This window comes from Lichenostomus cassidix, chromosome 3 (genome assembly GCF_008360975.1).
Source record: "Lichenostomus cassidix isolate B80296 chromosome 3, HeHo_3.0, whole genome shotgun sequence".
Taxonomy (NCBI): domain Eukaryota; kingdom Metazoa; phylum Chordata; class Aves; order Passeriformes; family Meliphagidae; genus Lichenostomus; species Lichenostomus cassidix.
The window spans coordinates 8,261,027-8,275,886 of NC_139483.1; the positions used below are offsets into that span (position 1 = coordinate 8,261,027).

At 38.9% G+C, this 14,860-nt stretch overlaps 1 long non-coding RNA gene across 1 annotated transcript in view; it reads left to right on the forward strand.

Annotated features, from left to right (window-relative positions):
* Window positions 1–6,320: 6,320 nt before the first annotated feature.
* LOC146438984 (uncharacterized) overlaps window positions 6,321–14,860 on the forward strand; it is a 212,051-nt gene continuing 203,511 nt past the window's right edge. Inside the window, exon 1 of the long non-coding RNA XR_014851222.1 lies at window positions 6,321–6,579. This is a non-coding gene — a long non-coding RNA (uncharacterized LOC146438984). The remainder of the gene's footprint in view (window positions 6,580–14,860) is intronic.

Genomic DNA, 14,860 nt, shown 5'->3' on the forward strand with positions numbered 1-14,860 from the left:
CATCCTCTGAAACTGAGGTTGTGGTTCAGCTAATTATTTTCACGGCTGGAAGAGAACAGGCAATGCTGCCTAAAGAGTGGGAAGATATGTGTCTGTGTGAGCCTGTGTTTGTGTGGTTATACCATCTGGGAAGAGCAGAGCCAGATATACTTCCCCTTGGCTTGTTTTTAATGTGCAAATCCTCAGTAAAGATGCAAATGGTGAAGTCTCATTTCTCTGCCTGAAGTCCTGCATTTGTCTGAGGGTTGGAGTGCTGGGGACTTCATCTCACTGCAGAAACCCTGCCCTCTGGAATTCCTGTTCTGCCATTCCCTAACTGACGCCTTTTGCTTCTGTGGGCAGGGGGAAGTTGCCCTTCCTCTGCATTGCTTGTTTTTGTTTCACAAGCAGTATGAGGTACCCTTTATTTATAATCTGAAAGTTAGGGATGTTGGGCCAATCTGGTGCTTCCAGCTGGCTGAACACTTCCTAGAGCTTTGGATGCCAGATATAACGTAATTTATTGTGGAAAACAGTAGGGGTAGTACACTTCTCACTATCAAAGGTTAATGTAGAATATCAGCAGCTCTTCAGCAAGGATACATGTAGTGTTGGATGGTCTGTGATTATGTGTCTCTTATTAAAACAGAAAAACAAATTGCTTTCCTTTTTGATGCTGCTGTTTCACCCCTTCTCTTTTCTCTCCTTCCCCTGGTTATTTTAACTCCTTCAGTGCATTTTGCAGTTTTGACATGTTTCCTCACGGAGAAAAAAATCAATTGTACTTTGTTTGTTTGGCATGAAACTGAGCAAAATAAGGGAGGTGTTTTGACTGGCTTTTTTTTTTTTTTTGGCTTTGTTTTAACTAAAACATCAATTTCTGTGCCAAGACAGAGCAAAACTGCTGAGTTAGCCAAGGCTATAAATTGAACTGGGCCTTTTACCTCTAGAAAATATTAAAGCATCCTTCTGCCACTGAGCTGGCACCCGTTGCTGGATCAAGTGCTACTTTTAACGGGAAATCAGGAAAATACATTATCACTCCAGTGCTGTCATTACCAGAGGGTTTCACTGGACTATAGCATTCAGGAAAGGGAGACTGGAAGGAGCAGAGAAAAACAGCACACTTCAAGCAAGGGAAGGAAAGCTTCAGACAAAGAATTTGGAGACACATTAACAGTTTGTGGAGGTGCCTAGCATAGAGGAAAGTGGCTGCTTTGAAAGGGGATGTATTAGGTAAAGTGTCCCATTACTCTTCAGGTTTAGCGATAAACTGGTGTAGACTTTTCTAATGGGCTCATTTAATCAATTCTAGGAGATCTGAAACCTGCCAAGTTGAGATTGAGTCAGCCTGGAATCTAATGAGGTTCATTCTGCACTGAGGAAAACCCCAAAGAGATGTTTTATTGGCAACTTTTTTTTTTTCCCACTAGAATAAGTCCCTCTCAGGGGTTCTTCTGCTAAAGAGATTTTTTTTAATAATCAGAAATACACACTGAACTGCACTGATAGTTCAATTAAAAATATAATGGAAACAAGAATAATAAGTTAGTAAATATTGTGGTTATTTAAGACATAAACTTATTACTTACCCTGGGTGTTGCCAGGTCAGTAGGTGGGGAAGCTGCTTTCTTTCTGCAAAGCCCTGCTGAATTCACCTGCTCTTTTTGTCTTTAGAGCCATAAGGAAGACTTAGGTGAACATTTTGTTATAGTTCACAGTCTGGGCTGCATCTGACTTCCATTTTATGGGATAAAAAAATGACAAATAATACGTAAATTCAGTTTGGTTTGCTTCTCCTTTTCAAAGTTCTCTAGAGACCTGAAATAATCTTCCTGACACCCATGCAAGGTAAGCGTAGCTATCGAGTTTTACAGATGTGGAAACTGAGGCACAGAGAGGTTAAATAGTGTCATTTGAAAATATAGGTGCTAAAATGAAGCAACTTGAGTCCATGATCCAAATAGCAGAAGCTCCAAGCTCCTGATTTCACTAGAAAACAAGGATGCTGAGGCTATCTGTGCTGCAGGCCCTGAATGGACGTGCTGAAATCTCCTGCAGAGCAAGTGTTCCCCAGGTATGGTTCTCCAGCTTGTGGTCAGACCACTAAACTAGAGCACTCCTGAGTGATTGTCAGGACCTGCATGCTGTTCCTAGCCTCATTTAGAATTTGGGAATCTGTCGTTTTACTGATTTATCTCCCAACTTACCTGCTCTTAGTCAAGTTTCTTAATTCTATACCTGCATTTTCTGGTGTGTGTGAGAAGTCTCCTTACAAGCATGACCAACTTCATGAGAAAACCTCTACAGCAACATAAAATATATTTTTGCTTTTGTTTCCTGGGATAGGCTTCCCTCTGAGAATTACTCACCAAGCCACATATTTGCTTTGCTCAGCACTATTCTAGTAGAAATATTTCTTGTTTATTTAGTCTTATGCACTGGTCTGACATTCCCTTGTTGCTGCAACGCATTTGAGTAAGCGATTGAAGCACCCGGGAATCCAAGATTATGCCCAGAAGTTAAAACAAACACTGATTTTAACTGTGTTTTTTTGGGGACTCTGGTTGGAGCATCAGCAGGTTGGATTTTTCAGCATGTCCTGAGCCCTCGCTCTATGTAGAGCCAGGATTGTTCTGGGTGTCTGAAGGCAAAATCCCCTGTAGTTCACAACAAACATTCCCAACCTGGGGCTCCCAAGGAGCAGATGTACCTTTGGAACTGTGGTTCTTTTCACTGAGCACTTATTCGTTTGACTAATACAATTTCTGTCAATTCGTAGTATCAGTAAGTTAAACCATATTGAGCTACTATTTCACAATTCTTCGAAAAGCATCTATTCCCTAAGTTACAGCAGAAAAGAATATTTCCTCCCCTCTCCCCCCAAGTTGTTTTCAAAGAGATTTCAAAAATCATTCAGATAATGAGACTTTAGTGCTGTGAAATTTTATCAAAGGACACTCTTTCCCTGGACTCAGATATGAACCTATTTTGCCAATCAGATAAAACTTCCCAAGCTTTTTTCTAGCAGTATCAGTGGTTAACTTGATCTTATTGCACTGTAAAGGATTTTGTGCTACAAATCATTTTCCCTAGAATCTCTTTGTTACGTTGGGTGAACTCTGGAAAGATTATTTGTAAGGACATTTCCAGGAATGTTACAGCACAGTGTAGTCTCTAATTAAATGAAAATTACTTAAAAAGGATTTCTTTTAGATTAATAAAAGAGAGAATGTAAAATGACAAGGACTGATTGGGAAATATTTAAGTATCTTAATAGGCATAAGAAGTACCTATTAAGCAGAATAATGTCTGTATACCAACCCCCTCTCCATTTTAAATTGTATATATTATTTTAGCTGTTAGGAATCCTTCCTTCCACCTTGTGAAAACTGACAATTTTTACTTACAGCCTGAAGCTAAATACTGCAGTGCCTCAAAATGGAAGATGAAACAGGCCAACAGGTTTTCTTTGTCTTTTGAAAAAAAAATGGAGTGTCATTTCTTCTCCCTCCCCCTCGTGTGTTCCTCCCCCCGCTACACCCCTACTGGTATCAGCAGCTTTTCCTCCAAAAAAGCACTAGATGGTGCCCCTTTTCTTTGAGAGTGACAGAGCTGGATTCCCAAGGGATGGGCTGCCCTGCCGGGAAAAACGTCGGACACAAAAACTTGTAGTGTCTCCTTGTCCCTTAATATAATTATGAGTGCAAGATGAGTCTCTTTTGCGTCTTTCAGTCTTCAAACCTGAACTAGATCTATCTTTAGGAGACCCCCTTGTTCCTGTTGGAAAATGAGTCATGACTTAAAGATTCATGAGCAGTAAAATAATTTTTTTAAAAGTGATTTTAGATCAAAAAGGAGAAAAACAGGGTATGCACCTTCCTCCCTGTTTTCAGTAGCTCAGCTCTGCAACATCAGAGAACATTTGCATTCTTTGCTGAAAACTTTTCAAGTCGATGATCTTTAATTAGATGTTAGCTGGGCAGTCTGACTGATACTAATTTGTTAATTTTATTATGAACCTTAGCCTTTAACTGACTGAGCAGCTGTTTGTAAACAGAATTGATATGACATTTTAATACTTATCTTTCAAATAAAGTGCCAAACAGGGAATCTGGCCTAGCCTTGTATCCTGCGTGTTCTGTCAACTTACTCTGTATCTTTATTAAAAAAAAAAAGTTATTAGTTGTGATTATCAGATTGTTACCTAGCCTTTGAAATTGGAATGAATAATTGGCTAAAAGGATATTAGCTACCTGCATCTCTATTTATTTCTGCACTGAAATAGTATCATCTTTGTATTTAGACAATCATTTTATTCTAGACCCTTAACAGAAGAAAATAATAAAATGACATTGAAACAAATTCAAACTCAACAATAAAAAAAGTATTTGCTTGCTAAGAAGGAAAGCTGAGGCAGATATGTAACCCCTCATTGTGAAAACCCTAAAATTTAACTGAAAAAAAAAAAGCCACTTCCTTTAATCTGTTTATTTATGCATTTTAAATGGCATAAAAATAATCATTCTTTGAAGTGACCCAAGATAAATTAGCCCAGGTTTGTAATTCTTTACTATTTTTGTAAATGGTCCTTAGAAAATTAGGTCCATTGGCATCTGGGAACAAAAATTCAACTGGGAAAAGAAGCTCTAATATGAAACAGAAAGAATTATTCCCATGCTCTGGCTGCCCTGTCATATGTCATGACATGTGGCAGGTTGACTGCTCATTAATTCTATTTATATCAGTATGATAATACACCCCACTGAGTACACATGTGTTAAAATATTCATAAATTATGTTTAGTGCAAGCAGATATACATTACATGCCAAAAGAAGACTATTATTTAAAGACAAAACTGGTAAACAGTCAAACATGGAAAAGTCTTTTTAATGTTAGTCCAGTACGTTGTGTATCATCAAACTCACATTTAATTGCCTTTACTTGCAGACTCTGTCTCCAGCAATGCAATATCCAATGCACCTTTACATTTTTTAACAACTTGCAAAAGAAGCAGCTTTTACTGAAAGTAATTGGAATTTCAGCAATTACTGTAAATGTCATATTATCTCAAAGCACTAACTATAGCAATTTGAAATATTTAAAATGAAGCTTCACTTTGACCTGCACATATTTCAAGGTACTTTTACATAGCTTAAAGATCTACTCTAAATATTAAAAAAATTCAAATGTGAACTATTTTTGAAGGGAAATGCAGTTTAGCCCCCAAAATTGTTAATAGTAAATTTTAAGCAAAAATTAGCCAAAAATAGTTAATCATCCTTGTTAAGGATATTTTATGTTACATATCTATGTCTGTATTTCTAAATATATCTACATATATATATATATATTTCTTAAACTTTTTAAATTACTGTTAAAACAATAAAATAAAAAGTATTTTTTAAAGGTAGTTAATTTTGCATAGAATGTGAATGTAATCTCAGGATATGAAACCAGATATATCTGTGTCTTAAAATCAGTTTGTTCACATCAAAATGCTCTTCTATGTGCAATCAGTTTTGAATTTCTCCTAGCATTTGGATCAGAATTATTAGAATATTTAGAGGTGCTTTTTTTCTGGCAAGAAATCATTATGAATTATGTTGAATTCCTTTATTTAAAAATACCTTTGAAATTGTGTTTTAAATTTAAAAATGCATTTCAGAACTTCAGAAATTATCACAAATTATTGTGGACTAATGGCACAGGTGTTAAAACCCCTGCAAGTTTGAAAATTACTAACAGAAGGTAAGAAATGGTACACATTTATTTGCAGTTATTGAGATAGCAGTTCTCCTACTAAGTAAGCACAAACCAAGCTGGTTTTGATATCCTGTCGGTGCTTCGCGTTTGGAAAACGATTTCAAAACTTTTTAAAATATCAAATGCTGGAATGGGGGCAGAGAGAAGGAAGGAGGGGGTTACTTCATGGTGAAATTTTGAGAAGATATACGATGAGACTTGGAATTTATATATATGGCAAAGGGCAAATAATTACCCTGTTTCTACTCGGTTTTAAGGGAGCTGAACAGGGGCAGGATGAAGTGACTGACTCTAAAGCATATATAACTCCTAATCACAAAACCATGCTAATGTTTCTTGCAGCAGTGAAGCATACTGATTTCTGATAAAGGACAAAGGGGGGGCACATGAGTGCCATGTTGCAAAGTCATCTCTTCAGCATGTTTGGTAGGAAAGATGGTTTGCCCAGGTGTTTGTGGGCAAAAATGCCACCCTTGACTTTGGCTGCATTGCCAACCTCACCAGCCTGGGGACTGTCACCCCACTATACAAGTGGCTCAATTTTAACCATCAGTGAAATGGTTAGAAAGGGTTGGGAATTTTCTCTTTCTTTGATTGAAAAGGCTGGTTTGAGGAAACCGAAACTTTTTTTTTTTTTTTTTGCAGGCAGGTATCCATTTCAAAGAAACTTTCATCAGAAGAGATTTGTCAGCCGTCGGATGGAATTTCTGGTCGAGACCAGAAGGAGATGGCAAGGTTGGAGTATCAGGTAGCACCGCGATCGGTCAGGGCACTCACCTGGAATGTGGAAAATCAAGGTTCAGGCCTGAGGACTTGAACGTGAGATTTACAGAGTGAGTGCCCTGAACGAGGCTTTTGAGTTGTTTGCTTGCTGTGCATTTAACTGTTTATGCAAAGGGAAGCCCTGCTAGTGAGCAGGAGATCTTGAGACCTGATGTGTCCCTGATGTGTTAGACTAGCCTGAGACCTGAGGCAGACTGTGAAAAACAGCAGAGAGTGGCAGAGCAGGCAGCACTGAGTGCTTTACTTACCCACCTTTCAAATGCTGTCAGCTCATCTCTCATTCTTGTGTATAAAATTCAAAAATTTTGGTCCTGGTGAAGAAAGGGAACATTTCTGAAATCTCATAATGGCTTTGCAAAATGCAAAACCTGCTTCTCCCATCCCACCACTGTCCTCTTTGCCATAGAAACAAATTGCAAAAATGCATTGAATTCCTGGGAGCAAACTGCAACTCATGTAAAATGATTTGTCAATTGCTAGAGAATTTACTGGATGGAAGGTTCATTGTAAGTATAAAAATTGCAGTCTCTTAATAAGACAGCTTTTAAAAATAAAACGCTTCCTGAATTTTAAGAAACTTTGTAATAATATAAACAAGGCTTTTAATCTTGGTAATGTTTGTAGCAAATTATATACAGCATCTAATTTTATCAGACGATAACAGTTGTAGTTTTTATCTTCAAAAACAGGTTGTGAGTGCTAGAGGGGAATAACTCTTCATAGCAAAAGCTAAGTTAATTTTGTGTTGTCTTATGTTGCTGGCAGAGAAGCCTTTCTTTATTTAGTTCATCTCTTTTTTTCTGGTTGGTTTTTTTTTCTAAAAAAAGGAGTAATTTCACGCAGCAGTTTATTTAAATACAAGAAAAAAAATCACATTAGAAAGATCTCTCATTATAAGCTTTCTGAAAGTTTGCTATGCACTTTCATGTAAAACTTGGCCTCAGTACAGAACTGCTGTACAATCATTTTCATCTGAGATTTGAACATATTGGATGAACTAGAGCAGTTCTTTCTTCTATCCTGTCATTTTTTCCCTTGGAAATGATGAGCATATGGCAACCACCCTTACTGGATTCTCAAACAACAGGAGGGACCTTATTTCGATTCCTACATCCTGTCATCAGTGAATCCCATGATATTTTGTTCTTGCAAGACTAAAGATGTGATTCGCATTTGCCATAAGGACAGAGCTTAATGTGATGCCATTTTACCACAGGAGCCCTCAATCAGTTAATTAAACATGATATAAATCACTGCATGTATTTGTAAAGTAAGATTAATATGGCGAAGTCAGAGTAATGAGGAATCCTCACCATTGTCTGAGTGTGAATCACTGATACAAAGATTACCCTTTTTGAAACTGGATATCTTTGAGTGGGTTTTGTTGGCTTAATCCCTCAGACTGCTTTGTGCAACTTGAAACCCAGAGCTGTCATCTTTAGCCAAAATTTCAGCCATAACTTCCTCAGCTTTCACCCAATCATTTAAATCAGCATTCATAATACTTAAAAAGATCAAGCCTTTCAGCATAGCACAAGGCTTCTTCATACCACCTGGGACATTGGCAACATGTTTAATAAATATTTCGTTTCATTTCATCATGGAGATTCTTCTTTTGTTTGTTTTTTTTTTTTTCAGGGGATTTACAGGGTACCCATAGCAGCACATTCCACTACTATGGTCACTTAGGTTTTACAGCCTTAATAAAAGGATTTTTTTTTTTCTTTCTTGAAGTGCCTTGTTAAACTAGAGCAGTTATAGACACACATGATATGTGCTCTAGAAAGATCAAAGCCCCCTAAAAACAGGTTCTGTAGGGTTCTGGAGCTCCATTTGAGCTCTCAGTTTACAAAGTAGACATACATAAAACCATGCTTTAAAAATCCTGTGTTCAAGTAATGCCAAAGTCCTGATATTATTTCATATGGAATCCACTTTAGCCACTCGTTTTTGGCATCAAACTTTGAACCACTCTGAAGGAAGTCTCCTGGTAGATGGGCACACTGTGGCATTGCATGCATTCTGTGTCCTGCATGGAACACTATCCTTTTGTTACAGAGCACCAGTTGTGTATTTTGCTGTTTTAAAGCACAAGACAGATCCTGTGTATAGTAGGCAGCCTTGACCCTTTGTATTTCAGTTAGGAATGTGTAGGAGAGGAAAGAAAAAGGGAAGAAATGATGCTGTCCTTGTTCCCAAACTGAATTCTCTGTTCATCAGGGCAGTGGAGACAGGGGTCAGCAGAGAGGCAGATCCAATGAACAGAAAAGGTGCCTCCTCAAACAGAACCCTGTGCTAGAGGTCTTGCAGTGTCTGAAGAGAGTCTCAGAAGCCTTATGCTATCAAAGGAGCTGGCAAGAGGATAAAATACAGTCAGAATTCTTAAGTGCTTTCCAGACTTCATAGACTTTACTCAAAAGATGCTTCTATCAGCTTGAGACAGATCTTGATAGCCCCACTCTGAGTGAACAGCATAGGTGCTACTGGTTTAAAGTGTTGGAGAGTGTCCCAGCTGGCATTGGGATGTCTGGGGAGTAATTCAGTATCAAAGAATTAAACTTCCATCTCCCAGCTCACATGAGAATATGCTGCCATTGCACCATCTGCTCCTTCACCAGAAAAAGGAGAAAAGGGAGAAAAGATATGGGTGCTTTCTGTTCTCCCAGTGCAGTTGTGATACTGGATGTCAGAGATCGTGAGCAGAGAGCACAGAAGTGACTCCAAAAGCCAGAGGGGAAAGAGTGGTACTGGGTGCTGATCCCTTTTCCCCACATTACCAGCAGACAATTGTCTGAGCAGTGAGTGCCACATGCACACAGACTCTGGGAAGTCAGGGAGCCCTAAGGTCAGGGGCTTGTGTGGCTGATAAAGAAAACCCTCTGGCTGACTGTTTTTGTCTGTCGTGATGGACTTCAGAAAACCAGTAGATCCTGTGCAGCTGGAAGCACTGTCATTGCTGTTGGAGTTTTGAAGGTCTGTCGTTGCAAATGCATGAATGATGAAAGTAAAAAGTGTAATGGGAGAATCCCTGTTGTATTCATAACTTTTCTAAGCTGCAGGTGCATAAACATAAACACTTGAGATGTGATGATCTCCCTTCTGTGCTCTTCATTAGGTTAAAACAGTCTAAATTGAAACTGAAGTGAAAAACTCTATTACTGAATTGAGAGCTTAATTTCTGCTACTGTTTTCTCTCATTCCTGTTCTTTTTAAGTTCACGAAGTCAGAAGATTTTACATTGATGCAGCAGTTAATAAACATCATTGTGAAACTGATTTGTGGATAGCTATTTGAGATTTATCCTATAACTGGGCATAAGTTACCTTACAATACCTTGAAAAATGGCCTGTTTTAAGAACTTCACTCTTCTATGATCACAGTCAATACAATTTTCACGATAAAAATTGTTATTATATCAAAATGGCTATACTGAAAGGCTGTCAGAAAAAAGACATTTTCTTTTGAAGTCTTACAAGTATTACTGTGTCTGTTATGATGCAGGATTGTTTTCATAAATGGGTTAGTTACATAGAATGACTAAAAAGAAAATAACAGAAATAAATATGATGAGCTAACCTTAGGAAGACTTTGTAATGCGTGAGAAAAGCCTCTGGAGCTGGGTTATACCTGTGGATATGCTGAGCATTTGTATGACCATTGGTAGTGTTGCCACTGTTCTCAGGGGCTGCAAGGTTTTATCTCTCTCCTCTCCTCTCAGGTATTTCTGTTTCCCTCCACTCAAATGTCCTATAACAGCATGAAACTCTCCTGTGTTTTTCACAATTTTCTGTTTAGAGTTGCTTCTTTTTCTACTCTTGGAATCCATCAGTCTCATAAAACTCCAGTAACAGCTGCATTTACTTACTGTGTGGCTTGCTTTTATGGCTCTTCCAAACCTATATTGCGTTTTACAAAACCTGCAACATACAGTCCCATGTTCATTCTTGTTCTTATTTTTGCCCTGTGGGTGATATTGCTTACTTATCCAGTGCTGTCAGACCCTGAATAGCTTTGCTTTATTTATTCCTTTCTTACATTGTTGTGTTTTGTCTGATATCTAACCTAAAATTCCTTGTCATTTATGATGAAAACTTGCAAAATGCAAACAGTTTACTGAGAGGATTAGAATTGATGTGAAGGATTAATGCAGAGCTAAGGAATCTCCCTGCAAGATATTTGGATCAAATCCAGCCTGCACAAGTTACCACAAGTTGTAGTGGGCAGAGAGAATGTACATTTTCATCAGTTTGAGGTACTTTTGTATATAATCACTCAAATATTGAGAAGGTTCTGTTTTAGGCAGCTTTGTATGGTTTTCAGGTTGGAGCACTACAGTGCTGTATTTCAGGATGTACATCCAGGTGAATTTTACAGTTGGTACCTGAGCATTCAAGGGAAAGACACTTGGAGCTGATAAGAAGTTAATGTATGAAGTAGGAATGTCAGTGTGCATGTCCAGTCTGGAAGGGGAAACAATTCCACAGGACTTTTGCCCTCTCAATTGGCACAGCTTAGCACACAAATTGAAAATCTGTTAATTATAATTTCTTTTTGAATCGGGCTACTTCATTCCCAACCTTTTTGAAAATTGTTGAAAACGTAGTGAGGCATCATGTCCTGCTCATGTATCCTTTGTGGAAAAGTTAACCAGAGTGAAAATCCTGAAAGGCACATGTAAGATTATTGCCTGTGGACTTACATCCAGTGATGCTGGCAGGAGAGATGCTTCCTGTGTGTAGTGTGTAGCTGGAAACAGACTAGCTCAGAATGCCTGAGAAGCTTTCTGTCTGGGAGTGAGAAGGCTGGAATAAAGAGTGGAGTGAGTTCCTTAAAGTTAATTTGCAGGTGAGAAAGCAGTCTCAAGTTCTTTGAGGTAATCACTCCTGCTCCCCAAACACTAGCTCTATATAGTACATTTAATAGTATTAACAAATGTTGGGGTAGTTTCAGATGAAATACTCCAGTGAATAGAGCTCAAGGATTTAAATCCTCTTGCAGGGCTACTTCTGGACCAGCCTATGATGCTGGTCTATGATCTTTGTTGATTCAAATATTTCATAGAAAAGTGAAAAAACCCAAAGTAACCAAAAACCTGAGCCTGAAAGTAATCAGGATCTCTGTTCATATGCTTTACATTTAATGTGTTGTAATTTCCTGTCATGTTTTTTGTAGATTTGTAATCCTCCTTGTTGTAAGATTAAGGTAGGCTACAGAGGCATGTACCTGAATTTGCCCTGAAAAGTCAGTGAGTGCAGTCAAGGCTCCTCTGTTTCGCTGGCTGAAGGATCTGACTCAACTTTGCTACTTGGTGGTAATGCTCAAGTAGGCTTTAGTGGCTTTTGCTCCGCATTGTAATTTCTTTGCAGCATAATAAAAAGCTCTTTAGAACATTGCTACATAGATTAATATAGAAAGTGCTGGTGATACTTTTATATGCAGGGAGTTTAATACTTGGATGCAACAGCAAATTGATTGCAGGCAATCCTGTGCCTGAGTACCCAGGAGTGAAAGGAATGATTACAATAACCTCAGGGATTTCTTCTCAGAAGTGGTTCCTGAAAACACCCACACCCACGAAGTATTGGGCACAACAGAGTATTGTTTCCTTCTGATGTGGAATCACAGAAACATATTTTACTTCAGGAGGTGGGAGGGGTTGAGGGGGAGAGGAAACTCAAGAGACATTAATGTTTAATGTTTTTAATTTTGCAAAATGAACAACAAAAAAGGATATGGTTTGCGAGTGCTGCTGAGACTGTTTAAACTCTGGCAGCTTGCTGTCAGATGAGACGCTAAAAGCCAGGAAGGAAGAAACTGAGGGGCAAACTGGGTAAACTGCTGGTATGTCACCTTTAGCACCCTGATCTGATGGAAGATTGAAATAATGGTGAAACAAATTTGGCACACATTGCTGTGGTCTCCATGAAATGACTTGCACCACCTTGAATTGTATCAGACAGGACCTTGAATTGCAGCCAGGCAAGTCTATTTCTCTTCTTTGTGGAAAGTTCTAGCTGTGATAGAGCTCATTTTCCTGGCCAGCCCCTGGGATAAGGACTACATTAATTGTGCCTTTGCCTCACTTACCCTTTCCAGATTGCCCTCTTCTGCCCTGACAGAGAACATGTCTGGGGCTGAGGGCTTCCAGGCAGACAGTGCAGCATCTCTCAGGAACAGGGAGGAATTCTTGGAGGACCTTAACACCTGCTCAGCTTACCAAAGGTGTATTAACCCCAGTAAATGCTGAAGAGAGTAATTCAAGTTATACAGGTTAGAGCAGTGTCTGTATATACTCTGCACAAAGGAGCTCAGGAAACACCATTGCTTTTCTGTGGCTGAGTCTGAAACTTTAGGGTGGGGAAGTGACAGTTTCAAAGGAAAAATAAATTCAGAAAAAAATTCAGTCTGGAATCTGACAATGAGTTTGTTTCAATAAAATAAAGATAGGCCTCTGGTATTTTAAAATAGTAAATAGATAACATCAGCGTTGGTAGTTTAACATGCCATCAAATAAAAGCAAAGTCAGAAAATAAAAGTGAAAATTAATGATCTTAACATAATTAAACAATTTTTGCCTTTTAAAAGTGCAGCATTGCAGCTTTTATTGTGAAGCTGAATTTTTGGCAGAAAAAGCTCTGTTTATATTTCTTACTCCTCTTTGAGGCTGACTGATTGCTTTAATTTGTAGGGTGTATGTGCTTAAAGTGCTCCGGTTGGTAGTATCCATCTGGTGTATACAACTCTCAGTGGTCAGGGCATTATAATACTGTGCCTCACTGGAGATTTTCTTGGAAGGGGATGTAGGAGTTGCTCCAGCACAGCTCTGACACCGGTGAGACTGTGGCAAAGGAACAGATGTTACTGTAGGTGAATAATAATCTGCTGTTATGGGGGGCGGGGGGTTGAGCATACTACAAATGAACAACACTGAGCTCATTTAGGTGTGTGCTGCTTTATACTGTGCCTTCAGTTGTGCCATCTTTTCTAGGAGCCACCTTTGTTGTTTCTGTTCTGTTGGAGCTCAGAACCGAGATCAGCTCTCTCTGTGAGTCATTAAAACCTGCAAGAGACTTGGGAGGAGGGAGCCTGTCTAGTCACGGCTATTTGCTGTGTGGAGGGGATCAGGTTTCCCAAAGAAGAGCTTTCTGTGGGGTGGGAGTCAGTAGCTTGGTGAGCCCCTGACCCATTTACTCCTCAGAAATTCTGGGAATGTGAAAGATACAAACTAGTATGACTCAAGCTATATTCAGGTTTCTATTTTCCTCCCCTTTAGGGCTGAGCCCCGCATATGGGTCCAGGAGTTGCTGGGACATCCATTCCTGAGGGGACAGAGTGGTAGAGCAAATATTTGTCATCCAGGACAGATTAATACAAAAATTCATGCTATTCCTCTTTCAAGTGCCCTGGGACACATAAAGGATAAAGTAATGCTTGTATTTGTTTTAGAGTGGGGTAATGATGGAGAGACTCCAAAAGGTTACCTAGAATAATGTAGGGAAAAAATAGTGCAAATAACTAATTTTATCTCTTGTTTTCAAGGTTACTGATTATTGGGTTTTTTTTTCTTCCATGAGCAGCAGGTTCATTACCTGCACAGCCTAACCTAGGCAAAGCACTGTCTTCAGCTGGGCCAAAACCAGCTTGCAAGAATAAAAACATTTCATTGGTTTTGTCATGTAATTTCTGCTACACCAATATCTCCAGTCACTGTATTTGATGACTGTTGAAGATCTTTCATTTTATTTGAATGATCTAGGTACCTTGTATTGACAGCTGCTCTCACTGCAGCATTACTGAAGAGCTACTGTGTGTTAGGAAGGCGTTAATCAATAGGTCTGTGTTTTTCAAGCAATGGGAGAATAGCTTAGAAGTGGAGTTTTAAAAAATGCAGCATGCACTTATGAATCAGCTTAGTTCTAACTAGTTTAATTTAGAAAAGAGCCTCTTCAGCAAATGAAGTTTTATGGCACCATTCCCAGTTGGTCTCACTTTCCATACAGATTCTGAATGGAACTGCAGGTCAGAAGGAGACCTGAACTCCTCAATATGAGGGTGGCTAGTATTCAGCTGCTGCAGTGACAGACAGCTTAGGAGGAAATGATAGAATGAATGAGAAATCTGGAGCTGGGTTTTGGGTTGAAACTGTATGTCAAGTTCCTTTCAAATTATATTTTAAAGTGAAGCAAAAGATGGGATAAAAAGGAACTTGTTGTCAGCAATCATTAGACCTAAAATTAAACCTGCTTTTCTACTCAGTTTATAGGCATGTAGTAGCGTGTTAGACTGCTGCTCTGCTCTGTACCAACAAGCAGGCTGAATACCAAAGTGCTG